This window comes from Vicia villosa, linkage group LG4 (assembly GCF_029867415.1).
Source record: "Vicia villosa cultivar HV-30 ecotype Madison, WI linkage group LG4, Vvil1.0, whole genome shotgun sequence".
Lineage (NCBI taxonomy): Eukaryota > Viridiplantae > Streptophyta > Magnoliopsida > Fabales > Fabaceae > Vicia > Vicia villosa.
In genome coordinates, this window is record NC_081183.1 from 100,222,208 (window position 1) to 100,240,133 (window position 17,926).

The following is a 17,926-nucleotide window of genomic DNA, read 5'->3' on the forward strand; positions in this document are numbered from 1 at the left end:
TTATTAAGAAGCATTGTAATACTCTTGTAAGAATTTGTTTACATTAATTTGTAAAAGGTTCCTAGAGTGATCAAGGTGTGATCAGAATACTCTAGAAGACTTAGAGGGTATCTAAGTGGAAAACCATTGTAATCAAGGTTGATTAGTGGATTAAATCCTCAGGTGAGGTAAATCACTCTAAGGGGGTGGACTGGAGTAGTTTCATTAACAACGAAGCAGGATAAAAATCATTGTGCAATTGTTTTTATCTTAAGAGTTTTTAAAGTCACACTTATTCAACCCCCCCCCCCTTTCTAAGTGTTTTTTTTGTTAGAACAAGATTTGTTCTGATCAATTATCTTAGTTTTGATGATAACAATAATATGAATTTTGCTTAAGATAATATGGTACTCTAATCCAATGCAATTTCCCTTTCAGGAAATATATAAAGAGTACGCATAATTCAGCGCTCAGAAGCTTTGTCTCAAGGGTTCAGCATGCAACATCAGAACATGGTCTGGCAAGACATCAGAAGATGGTCGAAGCAGAATCAGAACATGGGTCTATGGAAGCATCAGAAGAACATGAGATCAGAAGCACTGAAGCTCAGAAGATGGTATCACGCTCAGAAGCACTTCAAGGTCAGAAGATCAGAAGATGCTATGCACCAAGCTGTTTGACTCTGATGATATTCAAACGTTGCATTCACAAACATCAGATCAGAAGAAAGTACAAGTGGCAAGCTACGCTGACTGACAAAAGGAACGTTAAAAGCTATTAAAGGCTACATCAGTAGACACAGCGTGAACAAGGCTCGAGGTAGTTGACAAAAGCGTATAACATTAAATGCGATGCTGTACGGAACACGCAAAGCATTAAATGCATTCAACGGTCATCTTCTCCAACGCCTATAAATATGAAGTTCTGATGAGAAGCAAGGTTAACGAATTTAACATCTATTCTGTGAATATCAACTTGCTGAAACTCTGTTCAAATCTAAACTCAGAATCTTCATCTTCATCAAAGCTCACTACATTGCTTTTGTAATATATTAGTGAGATTAAGCTTAAACGTTAAGAGAAATATCACAGTTGTGATTATCGCTTTTAAGAAGCATTTGTAAACTCTTAGAATTGATTACATTAAGTTGTAAGGAACTAGAGTGATCGTGTTGATCAGAATACTCTAGGAAGTCTTAGGAGTGAACTAAGCAGATTGTAACTAGAGTGATCGTGTTGATCAGTAGACTCTAGAAAAGTCTTAGAGGGTATCTAAGCAGTTGTTCCTGGAGTGATCAGTGTGTGATCAGAAGACTCTGGAAGACTTAGTTGCGGACTAAGTGGAAAACCATTGTAATCCGTGCGATTAGTGGATTAAATCCTCAGTTGAGGTAAATCATCTCTGCGGGGGTGGACTGGAGTAGTTTAGTTAACAACGAACCAGGATAAAAATAACTGTGCAATTTATTTTTATCTGTCAAGTTTTTAAAGCTACACTTATTCAAACCCCCCCCCCCCTTTCTAAGTGTTTTTCTATCCTTCAATTGGCATCAGAGCGCCGGTTCTAAGGTGCAAGCACTTAACCGTGTTTAGAAAAGATTCAGGAAGAGAAAAACGCTTCAGTAAAAGATGGTTGATGAAAGTGAAAAGTCTACACCTACACCTGCATCTACATCTGGCTCTGCTGAGCAATACAACGGTAACAATGGTTATACTAGACCGCCGGTATTTGATGGTGAAAACTTTGAATACTTGAAAGATAAACTGGAAAGTTACTTTCTGGGTCTAGATGGTGATCTATGGGATCTTCTGATGGATGGTTACAAACATCCTGTAAATGCCAGAGGCGTAAAGCTGACAAGGCAAGAAATGGATGATGATCAGAAAAAGCTTTTCAGGAATCATCATAAAAGCAGAACTGTTTTGCTGAATGCTATCTCTCATGCTGAGTATGAGAAGATATCTAACAGGGAAACGGCTTATGACATATATGAGTCCTTGAAAATGACTCATGAAGGAAATGCTCAAGTCAAGGAGACTAAAGCTCTAGCTTTAATCCAGAAGTATGAAGCCTTCAAGATGGAGGATGATGAAGACATTGAAAAGATGTTTTCAAGATTTCAAACTCTTACTGCTGGATTGAGAGTTCTTGACAAGGGATACACCAAGGCTGATCATGTAAAGAAGATCATCAGAAGCTTACCCAGAAGATGGGGTCCTATGGTGACTGCATTCAAGATTGCAAAGAATATGAATGAAGTTTCTCTGGAAGAGCTTATCAGTGCCTTGAGGAGTCATGAAATAGAGCTGGACGCAAATGAGCCTCAAAAGAAAGGTAAGTCTATTGCATTAAAATCCAATATCAAGAAATGCACTAACGCTTTTCAGGCTAGAGAAGAAGATCCTGAAGAATCAGAATCTGAAGAAGAAGATGAACTGTCCCTGATCTCCAGAAGGCTAAATCAACTCTGGAAGACCAAGCAGAGGAAGTTCAGAGGCTTCAGAAGTTCAAAGAAATTTGAACGTGGAGAATCTTCTGATGACAGAAGATTTGACAAGAAGAAAGTCATGTGCTATGAATGCAATGAGCCTGGACACTACAAGAACGAATGTCCAAATCTTCAGAAGGAAAGTCCCAAGAAAAAGCTTCATAAGAAGAAAGGTCTTATGGCAACCTGGGATGAGTCAGAAGATGACTCAGAAGATGAGCAGGCTAACTGTGCGCTGATGGCGACAGAAGATGACGGATCAGAATCTACATCAGAATCAGATTCTGAAGAGGTATTTTCTGAACTTACTAGAGATGAGTTAGTTTCCGGTCTAACTGAACTACTGGAACTCAAGTCTCAGATTAGTCTCAAATACAAAAAGCTGAAAAAGCAATTTGAATTTGAAACAAAGAAGCTTGAGTTGGAAAATTCTGAATTAAAAGAAAAACTTTTAAAATTATCCAATAATGTTGGATCTCCTTCTGATTCAGAAAAATCCACTCCTAGTCTAAACCATATTCTGAAAGAATATGATTTAAGTTTCAGGAAGTTCTTATCTAGAAGTATTGGCAGAAGTCAGCTAGCTTCTATGATATATGCTGTGTCTGGAAACAAAAGAGTAGGCATTGGCTTTGAGGGTGAAACCCCATACAAACTTGAACCTGTTGATGAAATGAAAATCACATACAAGCCATTGTATGATCAGTTCAAGTATGGCCACTCCCATGATATTAGGCACACTTCACATGCTCAAAGTTTTCACATAACACACACCAAAAAGCATGTGACACAACCTAGGAAATATCATGAAACTCACATTAAAAATTATCATGCTGTTCCTCCTATTGCTTACAATGTTAAACCCAAGTTCAATCAGAACTTGAGAAAATCTAACAAGAAAGGACCCAAGAAAATGTGGGTACCTAAGGATAAGATTATTCCTATTGCAGATATCCTTGACTGCAAAAAGGACAAAGCACAACATGTCATGGTACCTGGACTCTGGATGCTCGCGACACATGACAGGAAGAAGGTCTATGTTCCAAGACCTGGTGCTTAAGTCTGGAGGAGAAGTCAAGTTTGGAGGAGATCAGAAGGGCAAGATAATTGGCTCTGGAACTATAAAGTCTGGTAACTCTCCTTCCATTTCTAATGTACTTCTTGTGGAAGGATTAACACATAACCTCTTATCTATCAGTCAATTGAGTGACAATGGTTATGATATAATCTTTAATCAAGAGTCTTGCAAGGCCGTAAATCAGAAGGATGGCTCAATCCTATTTACAGGCAAGAGGAAGAACAACATTTATAAGACAGATCTGCAAGATCTTATGAGTCAGAAGGTGACTTGTCTTATGTCTGTTTCTGAAGAGCAGTGGGTCTGGCACAGAAGATTAGGTCATGTTAGTTTGAGAAAGATTTCTCAGATTAACAAACTGGATCTGGTCAGAGGACTCCCTAATCTGAAATTCCAATCAGATGCTCTTTGTGAAGCATGTCAAAAGGGCAAGTTCTCCAAACCTGCATTCAAGTCCAAGAATGTTGTTTCTACCTCAAGGCCATTAGAACTCTTGCACATTGATCTGTTTGGCCCAGTCAAAACAGCATCTGTCAGAGGGAAGAAATATGGATTAGTCATCGTAGATGATTATAGCCGCTGGACATGGGTAAAATTCTTGAAACACAAGGATGAGACTCATTCAGTGTTCTTTGATTTCTGCATTCAGATTCAATCTGAAAAAGAGTGTAAAATCATAAAGGTCAGAAGTGATCATGGTGGTGAATTTGAGAACAGATCCTTTGAAGAGTTCTTCAAAGAAAATGGTATTGCCCATGATTTCTCTTGTCCTAGAACTCCACAGCAAAATGGGGTTGTAGAACGAAAGAATAGGACTCTGCAAGAAATGGCCAGAACCATGATCAATGAAACCAATATGGCTAAGCATTTCTGGGCAGAAGCAATAAACACTGCATGCTATATTCAGAATAGAATCTCTATCAGACCTATTCTAAATAAGACTCCCTATGAATTGTGGAAGAATAGAAAGCCCAACATTTCATATTTCCATCCTTTTGGATGTGTATGCTTTATTCTGAACACTAAAGATCATCTTGGTAAGTTTGATTCCAAAGCACAAAAATGTTTCCTTCTTGGATATTCTGAACGCTCAAAAGGCTACAGAGTATACAATACTGAAACATTGATTGTAGAAGAATCAATCAATATCAGGTTTGATGATAAGCTTGGTTCTGAAAAACCAAAGCAGTTTGATAATTTTGCAGATTGTGATATTGATATATCAGAAGTTGTTGAGCCAAGAAGCAACGCATCAGAAGCAGAGCTTCTCAGAAGCAAAGAATCTGAAGATCAAGTATCAGCTTCTCTGGAGGATCTAAGTATTTCTGAAGAACCATCTGTCAGAAGATCATCCAGACTCATCTCTGGTCATTCAGAAGATGTCATTCTTGGAAAGAAGGATGATCCAATCAGAACAAGAGCATTCCTTAAGAACAATGCAGACTGTCAATTAGGTCTTGTATCTTTGATCGAGCCAACTTCTGTTGATCATGCTCTAGAAGATCTAGATTGGATAATTGCTATGCAAGAAGAACTGAATCAGTTTACAAGGAATGATGTTTGGGATCTTGTTCCTAGACCAGATGGATTCAATATAATTGGTACAAAATGGGTCTTCAGAAACAAGCTCAGTGAGAAAGGTGAAGTGGTAAGGAACAAAGCCAGACTGGTGGCTCAGGGTTATAGTCAGCAAGAAGGGATTGATTATACAGAAACCTTTGCACCAGTGGCCAGGTTAGAATCTATTCGTCTATTAATTTCATTTGCCACTCAACATAACATCACTCTTTATCAGATGGATGTCAAGAGTGCCTTCTTAAATGGTTATATAGATGAAGAAGTTTATGTCCATCAACCTCCTGGTTTTGAAGACTCTATGTCTCCTAATCATGTTTTTAAACTTAAGAAATCATTGTATGGATTGAAACAGGCTCCCAGAGCTTGGTATGAACGCTTAAGTTCTTTCCTTCTGGATAATGGTTTCACTAGAGGAAAAGTGGACACTACTCTCTTTTGTAAAACCTTTAAAAGGGATATTTTAATTTGTCAAATATATGTAGATGATATTATTTTTGGAACATCTAATGCTACACTTGGAAAGGAGTTTGCTAAGTCTATGCAGGCTGAGTTTGAAATGAGCATGATGGGAGAACTCAAGTATTTCCTTGGAATACAAATAAATCAAACATCAGAAGGAACGTATGTTCATCAAACCAAGTATGTGAAGGAACTTCTGAAGAAGTTTAATCTTCTAGACTGCAAAGAAGCCAAAACTCCTATGCATCCAACATGCATCCTAGGTAAGGATGAGGTAAGTAAGAAGGTAGATCAGAAGTTATACAGAGGTATGATTGGATCTCTTTTATATCTGACTGCTTCTAGACCTGACATTCTGTTCAGTGTTTGTTTGTGTGCTAGATTCCAATCAGATCCTAGAGAATCTCATTTAACTGCTGTTAAGAGAATTCTAAGGTATCTGAAAGGTACTACTAATGTTGGCTTAGTTTACAGAAAATCTAAAGAATACAACTTAGTAGGATTCTGCGATGCTGATTATGCTGGAGACAGAATTGAAAGAAAAAGTACTTCAGGAAGTTGCCAGTTTCTTGGAAGTCATTTGATCTCTTGGTATAGCAAGAAGCAGGCGACTATTGCTCTATCAACAACAGAAGCAGAATATGTCGCTGCTGCTGGTTGTAGTACACAGATGCTCTGGATGAAGAGTCAGTTAGAAGATTATCAGATATTTGAGAGTAACATTCCTATATTCTGTGATAATACTTCTGCTATATGTTTATCTAAGAATCCTATTCTTCATTCAAAAGCTAAACATATTGAGATTAAACATCATTTCATAAGGGACTATGTTCAGAAGGGTGTTATATCTTTAAACTTTGTTGATACAGACCATCAATGGGCTGATATCTTTACAAAACCCCTGGCTGAAGATAGGTTTAAGTTCATTCTGAAGAACATCAGTATGGATTTATGCCCAGAATGAGAAGATGAGAAGTTCTCATGTATGAGTATCTTCTGAAATGAAAATGGATTATTTTTTATATCAGAAGTTCTGATTGAAATCGTTTAGAAATTATGATTCGGTTATTACTAACGTTTCATTGTCTAAGTTGATTCAGAACCTCTTTTAAAGCAAAACAGCTGTTACGTTTTATCTCGGGATGGTAAACCTGTTGTTACTATTCGTGGATAAACGTGCGTGCAGTTGAAGGGACACCGACCATAGGTAACTGTGCTAGTCACCTCATTTGTCTTTATTATCTCTCCTCACGTCACGTAACATTAAATGCTATTCATCATTCGTTTCATTTTATCTTAAATAATCTTCAAACTCTTCTCTTTCCCTCTCATCTCTCTCTATCTCTTTGCATTTCTTCATCAAGTTTTTTTTTCTCTCTCTCTCTTCCGTTTTCGTCTCTTGCTCAAATTTTTTTAATCCTTGCTCAAACCCAGCGTTCACCCTAAGCCTGTTGAAGATCTATGACTCAAAGGCGACAGATCTCTGCATATCTCGGGATGGCTCTCCTAATACCTCTCAAGTCAGACCTCTTCTTTGATGTTGTTATCAACTTTCACCCAAAGACAGAAGACTTTCTTGAGTTATGGGAGGAGGTTAAGAATGATATTCTTGACTTCTATGTTGAGGGAAAGCCCCGTTTGCAACATTAGCTCTCTGTCTGTGAACTGTCCCTCACTTCCTCCTTGGTCTCTGGGATCTCTCCTACAGTGGAGATTCCAGTCTGGAAGACAAGAGTCCTCAGGGATTCTTGATGGGTTGACACAGAGCGTGTCCTGCTAGGGTGCTGTTTTTAATTTTTGTAGTCATTTCCTCTTTGGATGACTTTTTATGTATTTGCTAGGAATGTTTCTCATCTTGTTAAACATAGGAACCTTTTGTAATATCTTTTTTTATTATCAATGAAAAACTTTCTTTGATTTACATTCCAGTGATTTTATTTGTAGTTTTATGCATCTGAATCGTTTTGAATTATTCTTTTTGATGTTATGACAAAAAGGGGGAGAAGATAAATGATAAATGATTTGATTAAATCTATCAGTTGCTGGGTAAAGCTCCCACATATTCACTAACAAGAACTGCAAGTTCTATATGGTTTAAGTGTTTTGCAGGTATACTGAAGAGAATCTTCAAAGCAAACACAAGAAGCAAAATCATGGAAACTGAAGCAAGCCGAGTGCTGTCAAGCTTCAGAGATCAGAAGCAAGAAAGAAGAATGAATCAGAAGCACTGATAATAGAATTTGATCTATATTTGTCTACTTGATTTGACAAAATTCTATTTGCTCTGATATATTATTTGCTCTGATACATATAATGTTATGGCTCTGATTCATATAATGTGTTCTAACATACATTTTATGTTCTAACTCGTTCATGCTGACTTTTGTCGTTTAGTTTTTGTTCTGTAACATTTCAGGATGTAGAGATGCTCAGATGATGCTCTGGTACATTCAACAATGTTCTGATACAAATCTAGCATGAAGTGATGTTGGTAGAAATTCAAAGCTCTGAAGCTATCCGAGGGAAGCAGAAATCAGAAGCTGCGAATGTTCTAAAGATCCAGAAAACTCAAGTTCTGAAGCTGTCCTGAATGGAAGCAGAAATCAGAAGCTGTGAATGTTCAGAAGATCAAAGAAATTCAAGTTCCGAAGCTGTCCTGAATGGAAGCAGAAATCAGAAGCTGTGAATGTTCAGAAGATCAAAGAAATTCAAGTTCTGAAGCTGTCCTAGATGGAAGCAGGAATCAGAAGCTGTGAGTGTTCTAAGGATCTAAAGAAATTCTAGTTCTGAAGCTGTCCTATGGAAGCAGAAGTCAGAAGCTATGAATTCTCTAAAGACAGAAGCTTATATGATCGTCTCTACCGAAATAATCAGGGAAGTCTTTTATTAAAGTTCTTCGAGTATTTATTTCAGGGGGAGATTATTTATCTCAGGGGGAGATTGTTAATCTCAGGGGGAGACATATTCATATGCTTATGCTATAGCTGTGTAATTTGTCTTTTGCCGTCTATTCTTTCTGATCGCAAATTCATATCATTTATATATGTTTTTGTCATCATCAAAAAGGGGGAGATTGTTAGAACAAGATTTGTTCTGATCAATTATCTTAGTTTTGATGATAACAATAATATGAATTTTGCTTAAGATAATATGGTACTCTAATCCAATGCAATTTCCCTTTCAGGAAATATATAAAGAGTACGCATAATTCAGCGCTCAGAAGCTTTGTCTCAAGGGTTCAGCATGCAACATCAGAACATGGTCTGGCAAGACATCAGAAGATGGTCGAAGCAGAATCAGAACATGGGTCTATGGAAGCATCAGAAGAACATGAGATCAGAAGCACTGAAGCTCAGAAGATGGTATCACGCTCAGAAGCACTTCAAGGTCAGAAGATCAGAAGATGCTATGCACCAAGCTGTTTGACTCTGATGATATTCAAACGTTGCATTCACAAACATCAGATCAGAAGAAAGTACAAGTGGCAAGCTACGCTGACTGACAAAAGGAACGTTAAAAGCTATTAAAGGCTACGTCAGTAGACACAGCGTGAACAAGGCTCGAGGTAGTTGACAAAAGCGTATAACATTAAATGCGATGTTGTACGGAACACGCAAAGCATTAAATGCATTCAATGGTCATCTTCTCCAACGCCTATAAATATGAAGTTCTGATGAGAAGCAAGGTTAACGAATTTAACATCTATTCTGTGAATATCAACTTGCTGAAACTCTGTTCAAATCTAAACTCAGAATCTTCATCTTCATCAAAGCTCACTACATTGCTTTTGTAATATATTAGTGAGATTAAGCTTAAACGTTAAGAGAAATATCACAGTTGTGATTATCGCTTTTAAGAAGCATTTGTAAACTCTTAGAATTGATTACATTAAGTTGTAAGGAACTAGAGTGATCGTGTTGATCAGAATACTCTAGGAAGTCTTAGGAGTGAACTAAGCAGATTGTAACTAGAGTGATCGTGTTGATCAGTAGACTCTAGAAAAGTCTTAGAGGGTATCTAAGCAGTTGTTCCTGGAGTGATCAGTGTGTGATCAGAAGACTCTGGAAGACTTAGTTGCGGACTAAGTGGAAAACCATTGTAATCCGTGCGATTAGTGGATTAAATCCTCAGTTGAGGTAAATCATCTCTGCGGGGGTGGACTGGAGTAGTTTAGTTAACAACGAACCAGGATAAAAATAACTGTGCAATTTATTTTTATCTGTCAAGTTTTTAAAGCTACACTTATTCAAACCCCCCCTTTCTAAGTGTTTTTCTATCCTTCATTTTTATCCTTCATCATCAACAACAAGACATAAACAACAACAAATACATAACAAACATCAATGGAATAATCAACAACAGTGGCATCAACAACAATGATAAACAACAACAATAATATCATCACCAATAATAATAACAACAACAATAGCATTATCAACAACAATGGAAACATAAACAATGGAAAATGACGGTACTGTAGATACATGGAAACATTTACGTACCGGAAACGAAAACTTTATGAATAAATAATGGGGTTGGCTCTTTCTTTGAGTTCCTCCTCAAAATCTAAATCGAAGGCTCCTTCAAGACGATATGAAAGAACCGATGATGTTTAAAATGGTGTTGGCTCCTTCCAGACGATACTAAAGAATCGATGATGTTGAATTTTTTATTAGGGATGATACTGATTTTTCCGTTAGGGTTGCAATGGTGTTGTTTCGTTAGGGTTGCAATGGTGTTGTTTTGTTAAGGTTGTAATAGTGTTGTTTCATTAGGGTTGAAATGACGTTGTTTCGGTATGGAAAGGAAAAAATGGAACTGAAAAGACATGTTAGCTAGTTTTGTTACCTTATAGTGAATATTACATATCACCATGGTTAAAATATAAATTTGTTGCGATATAAGATGAAATTTTATGAAAAGCGCCAGATTTTAAGAATTTAAAAATTTTGAAAAGAAAATACATACCATAATGATTAACATAATAAACTGTGGTGATATTACTTTCGTTTTTTAAATAAAAATTGAAGACTTATCTAAACTACAGAAAAAATCATGTATTTGTAGGCATTGAGAATCGGACTGATTACCACGCATATGATATCATCACGGTTGATTTGATAATATGTGATAATTAATTTACAATGTTTAATTAAAAATAGAAAAGTGTATAGGCACCACAATCTTAAGATATCACTACGCTGAAGGACTGTGGTAGAGGTGGATTCGTTGTATGTACTATTTGTAGTAGTGTTTGTTGCCTTTATATAAGGAGCTGGAGATTTGAAAGAAGATAATAAGAACAATAACAAGATCCCACAAAATTGAATAGAATGCTAAGCTTTCGTATACATTTCTATTGTATCGCATGTAGTCTTGAGATTTTTTATCTTTGTATATCTTAGAAATATCAAGCGCATCTTGTTGTCTATTCATCTAAATTGTTTGCTCAGAAGTTTAGTGGATGTCTCTTGCTATGTTGCTTGAGTAAAGGAAGTCTCTTGCTGGGTTGCTTGAGCAGAAGTCTCTTTCTAGGTGTATTGAGCAAAGGAAGTCTGCGGATGGTTTGCTTGAGCAGATTGTAATCAGTTTGTGATTATTGTGAAAATATCTAGTTGCGCAAGGGGACTGGACTACTCTCACTTTGTAGAAGGAACCAAAATAATTCTGTGTGTGTTTTTACGTACTACTTCTCTCAATTTATTTCACTTTAATGCTAACTACTCTAAGTTCAGATTTTGAACGTGATTAGTTTCTAGAGCTATTTTTAAGAAGCGGAAATTATTCACCATACACAATTCAACCCTCTTTCTTGTGTATTTTTCTCACCTTCAACATATGTTAGTTTTTAACTATTTTTCAAATTCATCGAATAAGTCTATCTTATTTTCATCCCACGCAACGTAATCAATCTTTGATTCTTTTTGTGGTCTTTTGTATCTTTCATATTTTCTTAGATTAAACTGATAGTTTGGATTTGTCTAATCCTTTTCTTCGTAATGGAAACATGTTTGATTGAATGATGAACTTTCCTCAATATTCTTTATAATGTTTTCAGGTTGTTTATCATGCCTAGCGATAATTTTGAATTTGTGAACTAGAAGTTTTGTGTCTTGTTCACTTTCATTTTGGAAGCTTTTTTTTAACTCTTTGTCTTTGACAATTACACATTTTAGTGGATTTCCTTCCTTTTTCTTATTGCCTACTTTGCTTTCGGAAAGAGAGTTAAGTTTAATCTCGTGTTCTTGCAATTAACCAAATAAGTTAGCCAAGTTCACGGAGGACAAGTCTTTACGTTCAGAAATCACTGTGGCTTCAGGCTGCCAACTGCGACTTTCACATCTAAAGACTTTATGAATACAATATACTCTTCATTTTGATTTTTTTTTGTAGAGACTTAAATGATTATATATATGGATGAAATATTTTTAATTATTGCTGGTAAAAAAACCACAATGTGGTAAGTAAAATCACTGTATCCACTAAATTGTGTTAACCATGTATAAGGATAAAGTAAGTGTACTTGTGAATATAATGCATTAAGTGAGTAACATAATATGGGGTGGATGGAGCGTGATTGATTGGTTGTTTGCATAATGGAAAACTAGAGAATCGCTAACTAAGGTTGACAAATATAATAAAATTGATTAAGTTCTTCTTTTGAATCATATACCCCTATATGTAGAATTCATATGACTATTTGTATAATAAAATTGATTTAATTATGACCTCCTACAACTCACAAAATTACAACCTCTCAATGCCCATGATATTGGGAGTACAAAAAAAACATATATAAATAGAAGAAAATACTATAATATCATTAAAAAACATAATTAAAATGATGTATTAGTTGGTCATTGTTATGTATACATTCAATAATTTAATAATTTAAATGGTAATAAAAATTAGTTTATCTGAATTGGTAGTAGAGTTTACTTCTATTTAAAATAATTATTTTCAGTATCTATTCAGACATTTATATTATAGCATAATAAATGAAGAAAACTCACAAATTTAGTCATATACAGGTAGAGAATAAGTTCATTCAACGAAAATATAATAGGAATCATTATAAAAGCATAAAAATGTATCTTTACAAACATAATATGTGCTCATGAATTTTATAGTCTAAATATTTTAAATCAAATTGTACTAAACTATTGACAAAACAAAAATATAATAAAAAACACATGTCTTCTATAAAAAGAACAAAAATAATAGATATAAGCATTCTTTAGATCGAGAATATAATATTTGCAATAATGATGTATTATCTTAAAAGTCCTCAAAATCTTTATTCTGATTGTAAAGATGAATGAATGTTACAATTTAGCATTATGAAGTGTACAGTAAAAGAGAGCACATAGGAAATATATGCTTCCCCAAAGAAAAATTAAATAAATTCCTACAAATCTGATATTTAAACATATTTAATAATAATAATAATAATAATAATAATAATAATAATAATAATAATAATAATAATAATAATAATAATAATAATAATAATAATCAACTAGCACTATTAAAAATATTATCATTTATATAAATAATTTACAATAAATAGGACCTCATATTCTTCTTATTGGTCATATATGTAATATAATATATTTTTTCATAAAAAGATTTACTGATTTTTATTTATTTATTTATAATCACAAACACTTAATTAAATAATATATTTTTTAAAATAATTTATAATATTATTGATAAATAAATTTGAATATAAAAACAAGAAAAAACCTTTTTAATATCTATTATTTTAAAAAATTATAATATAATATAAAATTATAATAGTCTTTGAGATAATCGTTATTTTTATCTTACTATTTATATTTTATTTTATTTTGCATAATTATTTTTTTATAATAAAATATTTAGCTTTATATCTCATAAGATTTTTATTTAATTGACTGTTTAATTGATGTTATATAATAATTTTATGAATTTTGTTTTTACAATTTTAAACAACATTTGACTGCAATATATTTGTATATAATTGTTCAAAGAAGATTATAATTATTATAAGATTTAAAGAAATAAAAAAATAATTGAGGAAAAAAATAATAAGAATAATAAAAATATTGAGGAAAAATAAAGGCAAAATACTTTTTTTGTCCCGTAACTATACCCCAAGGTCCATTTTGATCCTTTATCTTTAAAAAGTGTTAAAGTGGTCCTTTAATTGTTCGAAAAAACCACGTTAGTCCTTTCCGTCCAATTTTTGCTAACGGCGTCAATTTTTCCTTAGGTGGCACCTGACGTGCTTGGGTGGAATCTGACGGGGTGTGATGTTGTACGCGTGGCGTGTCTTCATCATCATTGTCTCACCTTTAAAATATAATAATAATAGTAAATAATAATAATACATAATAACAATAAATAATTATAATTATAATAATAAATAATAATAATTGTAATAATAATAATAATAAAATAATAATAATAATAATCATAATCATAATAATAGTAATAAATAATAATAATAATAATAATAATAATAATAATAAAATAAAAAAATTATAATTATAATTATAATAACTCCCATAATTAACTTCCCCCAATTAAGATAAATAAAACTAATTTCCATAATTAAAATCCTAATTAAACAAATAAAACCTAATTAAATGGTTTGTTCTCAATATTTCGTTCAATCTTTCTTCTTTTTTCAGAGAGAATTGAAGAAGCCGCAAAATGCAGATCTTCGTGAAAATCCAAACCGGGAAAACCATCACCCTCTAGGTCGCCGGAAAGCAGCTTGAAAATGGACGCACCTTGGCCGATTACAACATCCAGAAGGAATGTACTCTTCATTTTGTTCTCAGGCTTCGTGGTGGATATTGTTTTTCTCTTCCTGTTTGTTATATGATACATTTTGTTGATTTTGTTGTTTCTTCTCTTATGACTAAAGATTTTGTTTTACTTAATGTTGAATGTAGTTGGAGTTTATTTTGGAGTTTATTATGTTTTCATAGATCTGGAACAATCGATATCAACAAAAGGGAGAATCTTTTTGTAGTTCTGTTTTCGTAGATCTGGAACAATCTTTGCAAGTGTTGATGTTCATTGCAATTTCTGCAGATTTGTGTTGTGTGAGTAGATGAAGGGTTATTGATGCGTTGCAGAAATATTGCAATAAAAGTTAAAGGTTGAAAAGATTTTATGTCTGCAGAGCTTTATTGATGTTGAAGCTACGAAGGTTTATGGATATTTTCTGAAAAAATGAGTATGGTTCTAATGAAATAAAAGGAAAAGGGAAAAGATGATTAGAGTGAATCAGAAAATTCTGTCATGAATAATTATTTTCTTCTTTTGAATTTTTCTCAGATCTATGATTGGTTGTATAATAATAATAATAATAATAATAATAATAATAATAATAATAATAATAATAATAATAATAATAATTGACGCCTATGACTCAGCGCCACATCAGATGCCAACATGGAAAAGTTGTCGCCGTTAGCAAAAATTGGACGGAAAGGACTAACGTGGTCCTTTTTAAACAATTAAAGGACCACTTTGACACTTTTTAAAGATAAGGGATCAGAATGGATCTTAGGGTATAGTTACGGGACCAAAAATGGTATTTTGCCAAAAATAAAAATTACCTTTTACTTGACAGTTATATCTCGTTCACATCGACTTTTTTTTAATAAATTGTGTAAAAAAGATTATAATTGTACTTAGATTTAAAGAAAATGAAATATTATTAAAAAAAATAGAAGAACAATAAAGGTATTGAGGAGGAGAAATGAAAATTACTATTTACATGATTCTCTTTTCAACTTGTTGACAAATGTAATCGTATAGATACAGGTAACGAGGATGAAAAAACTTATTGATATGCAAATCATCTAAACATAAACATATTTTAGTACTAATCGTACTTGATCAGAAGAATCGTCAAGGCGGCAATATCTGGCTTGAAGAGCAAGATGGGGGGGGGGTACCTGCAAGGTTCTCCGATGCTTAAGTCAGTAGCTATCAGAGAATGAGGTTTTAGAGTGAAGAATAGAATACCTGACCCTCTAGTGAAAGAGGGTATTTATATCCCCCAGCGTTGGGCCAAGGTTCCCTAATTGGGCCAGATCCAATTGGAGGCCCACGTGCTAGGGAACTGCCAGAACGTCCCGTGCTAGGGCTGAGTCAGCAGGAGACTCACGTTCTGGATGCACGTAGCATAGGGTTCGGAGATGGTTGACCGAATCCTTCGCTGAGACGTGACGCGTGGTCTTCGCGCGTGGATAACTCTCGGCGGTTACCCAGTAAATGGGCCCAAATGATTTGGGCCTGCTCGGCTAGAGTCTTCACGCGGGGACAGCCCTTGATGGTTGCCCAGTAATTGAGCCCAAGGGATTTGGGCCTGCTCGGCTGGTAACAAGGGTTGGGCCTGCTCGGCCCAGTCCAGAACAGGAGCCCCTCAAGTCATTAGTCTTATAAGGGTGATGACTTTAACCAGGAGGTTAGCCGAGCACGGGCGACGGTCTCCAATGTTGGGCTTCTCGAGGGCTTAGGTCGGCCGGTGTCCAAGGGAGCCGGGGAGAAGTTGTCTCGGTTTTTAACGCTTTGGTTGTCACTTGTCAGCGTGATTGACAGGTGTCAGCTGTACAGGCTGTAATTATTGCTGCACCGTTTTGAGGGATAAAGCAGATAGCGCCTTTTGGAGTTCCCAAGACGTTTTGGGACGCGTGGCAACCTTTCGTGGAGGGAGCCGCCTTTGGGGTGTAGGCAATGATGGCGCCTCCTAGGCTTCCTAGGCCATCATGACACCCTTTGGCCTTCTTTCCCTATATAAGGAGTGAGGAGATCACTCATTTGTCACTTAACATTTTTCACGCCTTCAAGATTCGCTCACTGCTCTCCTCCTCGTCTCGTTCATATCTTCTTCGTTTTCTTCAAGTAAGTTCCTCGTCTCCTTCATGTCTTTATTTAAGTTTTATGTATTAGTTTTGAGTGCGGCGGGCAGGATTGATGAGTGCGACGAGCAAGGTTTATGAATTAACCGAGTAGGCCTAGCAGATAATCGTTTCTCCCATGCGTTTGCCGAGTGAGTTTTGAGTGAACGGAGCTAGAACGTTTGAATGATACATCCAGCTTTTAGGATTAATAAGGAGTAGTTTGAAGGCCACGAGCAGTGGAGGTTGCATGTCTCGGTGAGGACATGAGTTTGCCGACCTCCGCTGCGTGCGACGACTATGCTCTGAGGGCGCTTTAGCTCGTCGGCCATTTGATGATTGGGGGAGTTGGTCGGCGGAGCGATCCATTCTAATCCTTTGACGGAGGCGTCGAAGATTCTTCTAGCTGCTTCAATATCGGCGTTGATGGTGGCCACTCGTCCTGTCCTTGTGTAGAACTTCATCTTCAGGTGGACAGTGGAGGGTACGGCGGTCAGCTCGGCCAGAGTGGGGCGTCCGATGATGCAATTGTACAGGGTTTTGCAGTCGATCACCAAGAATCTGGTTTTGACTTGTCTAGAAGCCTCCCCTTCCCCGAAGGTGACGATCAGCTCGACGTAACCCCATGGTTTAGTGGTAGCTCCGTTGAAACCTTGAAGGTTTGAGCCCACATAGGGAGTGAGGTGCGAGTCGTCCAGCTGGAGTGTCCAGAAGAGATGGGAGTACATGATGTCGACTGAGCTGCCTTCATCGACCAGGACTCGTCGAACATCGAAGTTCGCCATTCTTGCCCGGACGAGCAGGGGAATTGTGGCGTTTGGAGCTCCGCTGGGCAGTTCTTCCAGGTAGAAGGTGATTGGTTCAGACTTTCCTCGAAATTTTCGCAGTGTAGGGCCGGGGTCTGTGTTGGCGCTGAGCAGCTCATCGAATTTTCTCTTCACTGAACTGATGGTGAGGGACCCTGGATCTCCGCCGTTGGAGACGACCATGGCAAATGGGAATTCTTCCCATTTGCTGAGTGTGGCAGACACCCCGACCGATGGTATGAAGTCTTCAGGTCGGGTGACGGACAGGGCTACTTGCAAGGGTCTGTTGTCCGGTGAGTTCCCTTTGTCAGAGTTTCTCTGGTCGTCTCTCCGGGAAGGTTCCCCTTTCTTTGTGTATCTCGAAAGGCGGCCCTCCTTGATGAGTGTTTCAATGGCATCTTTGAGGTGAATGCATTCCTCGGTCAGGTGTCCATGACTCTTATGGTATTTGCAGTACTTGGACTTGTCGGTTCCTGGCCTCGCGGGGTTTGATTTCGGGGGCCTGATGTTCGACTTCTTAAAGTCAGTGTTTTGGCATTCGGCCAGAATCCGTTCCCGTGAGGCGTTCAGAGGGGTGTAGTCGTTGAAGCGACCGGAAGGTCCTCGGCTCTCCTTGGTATCGAGAGACCTGTCGTCT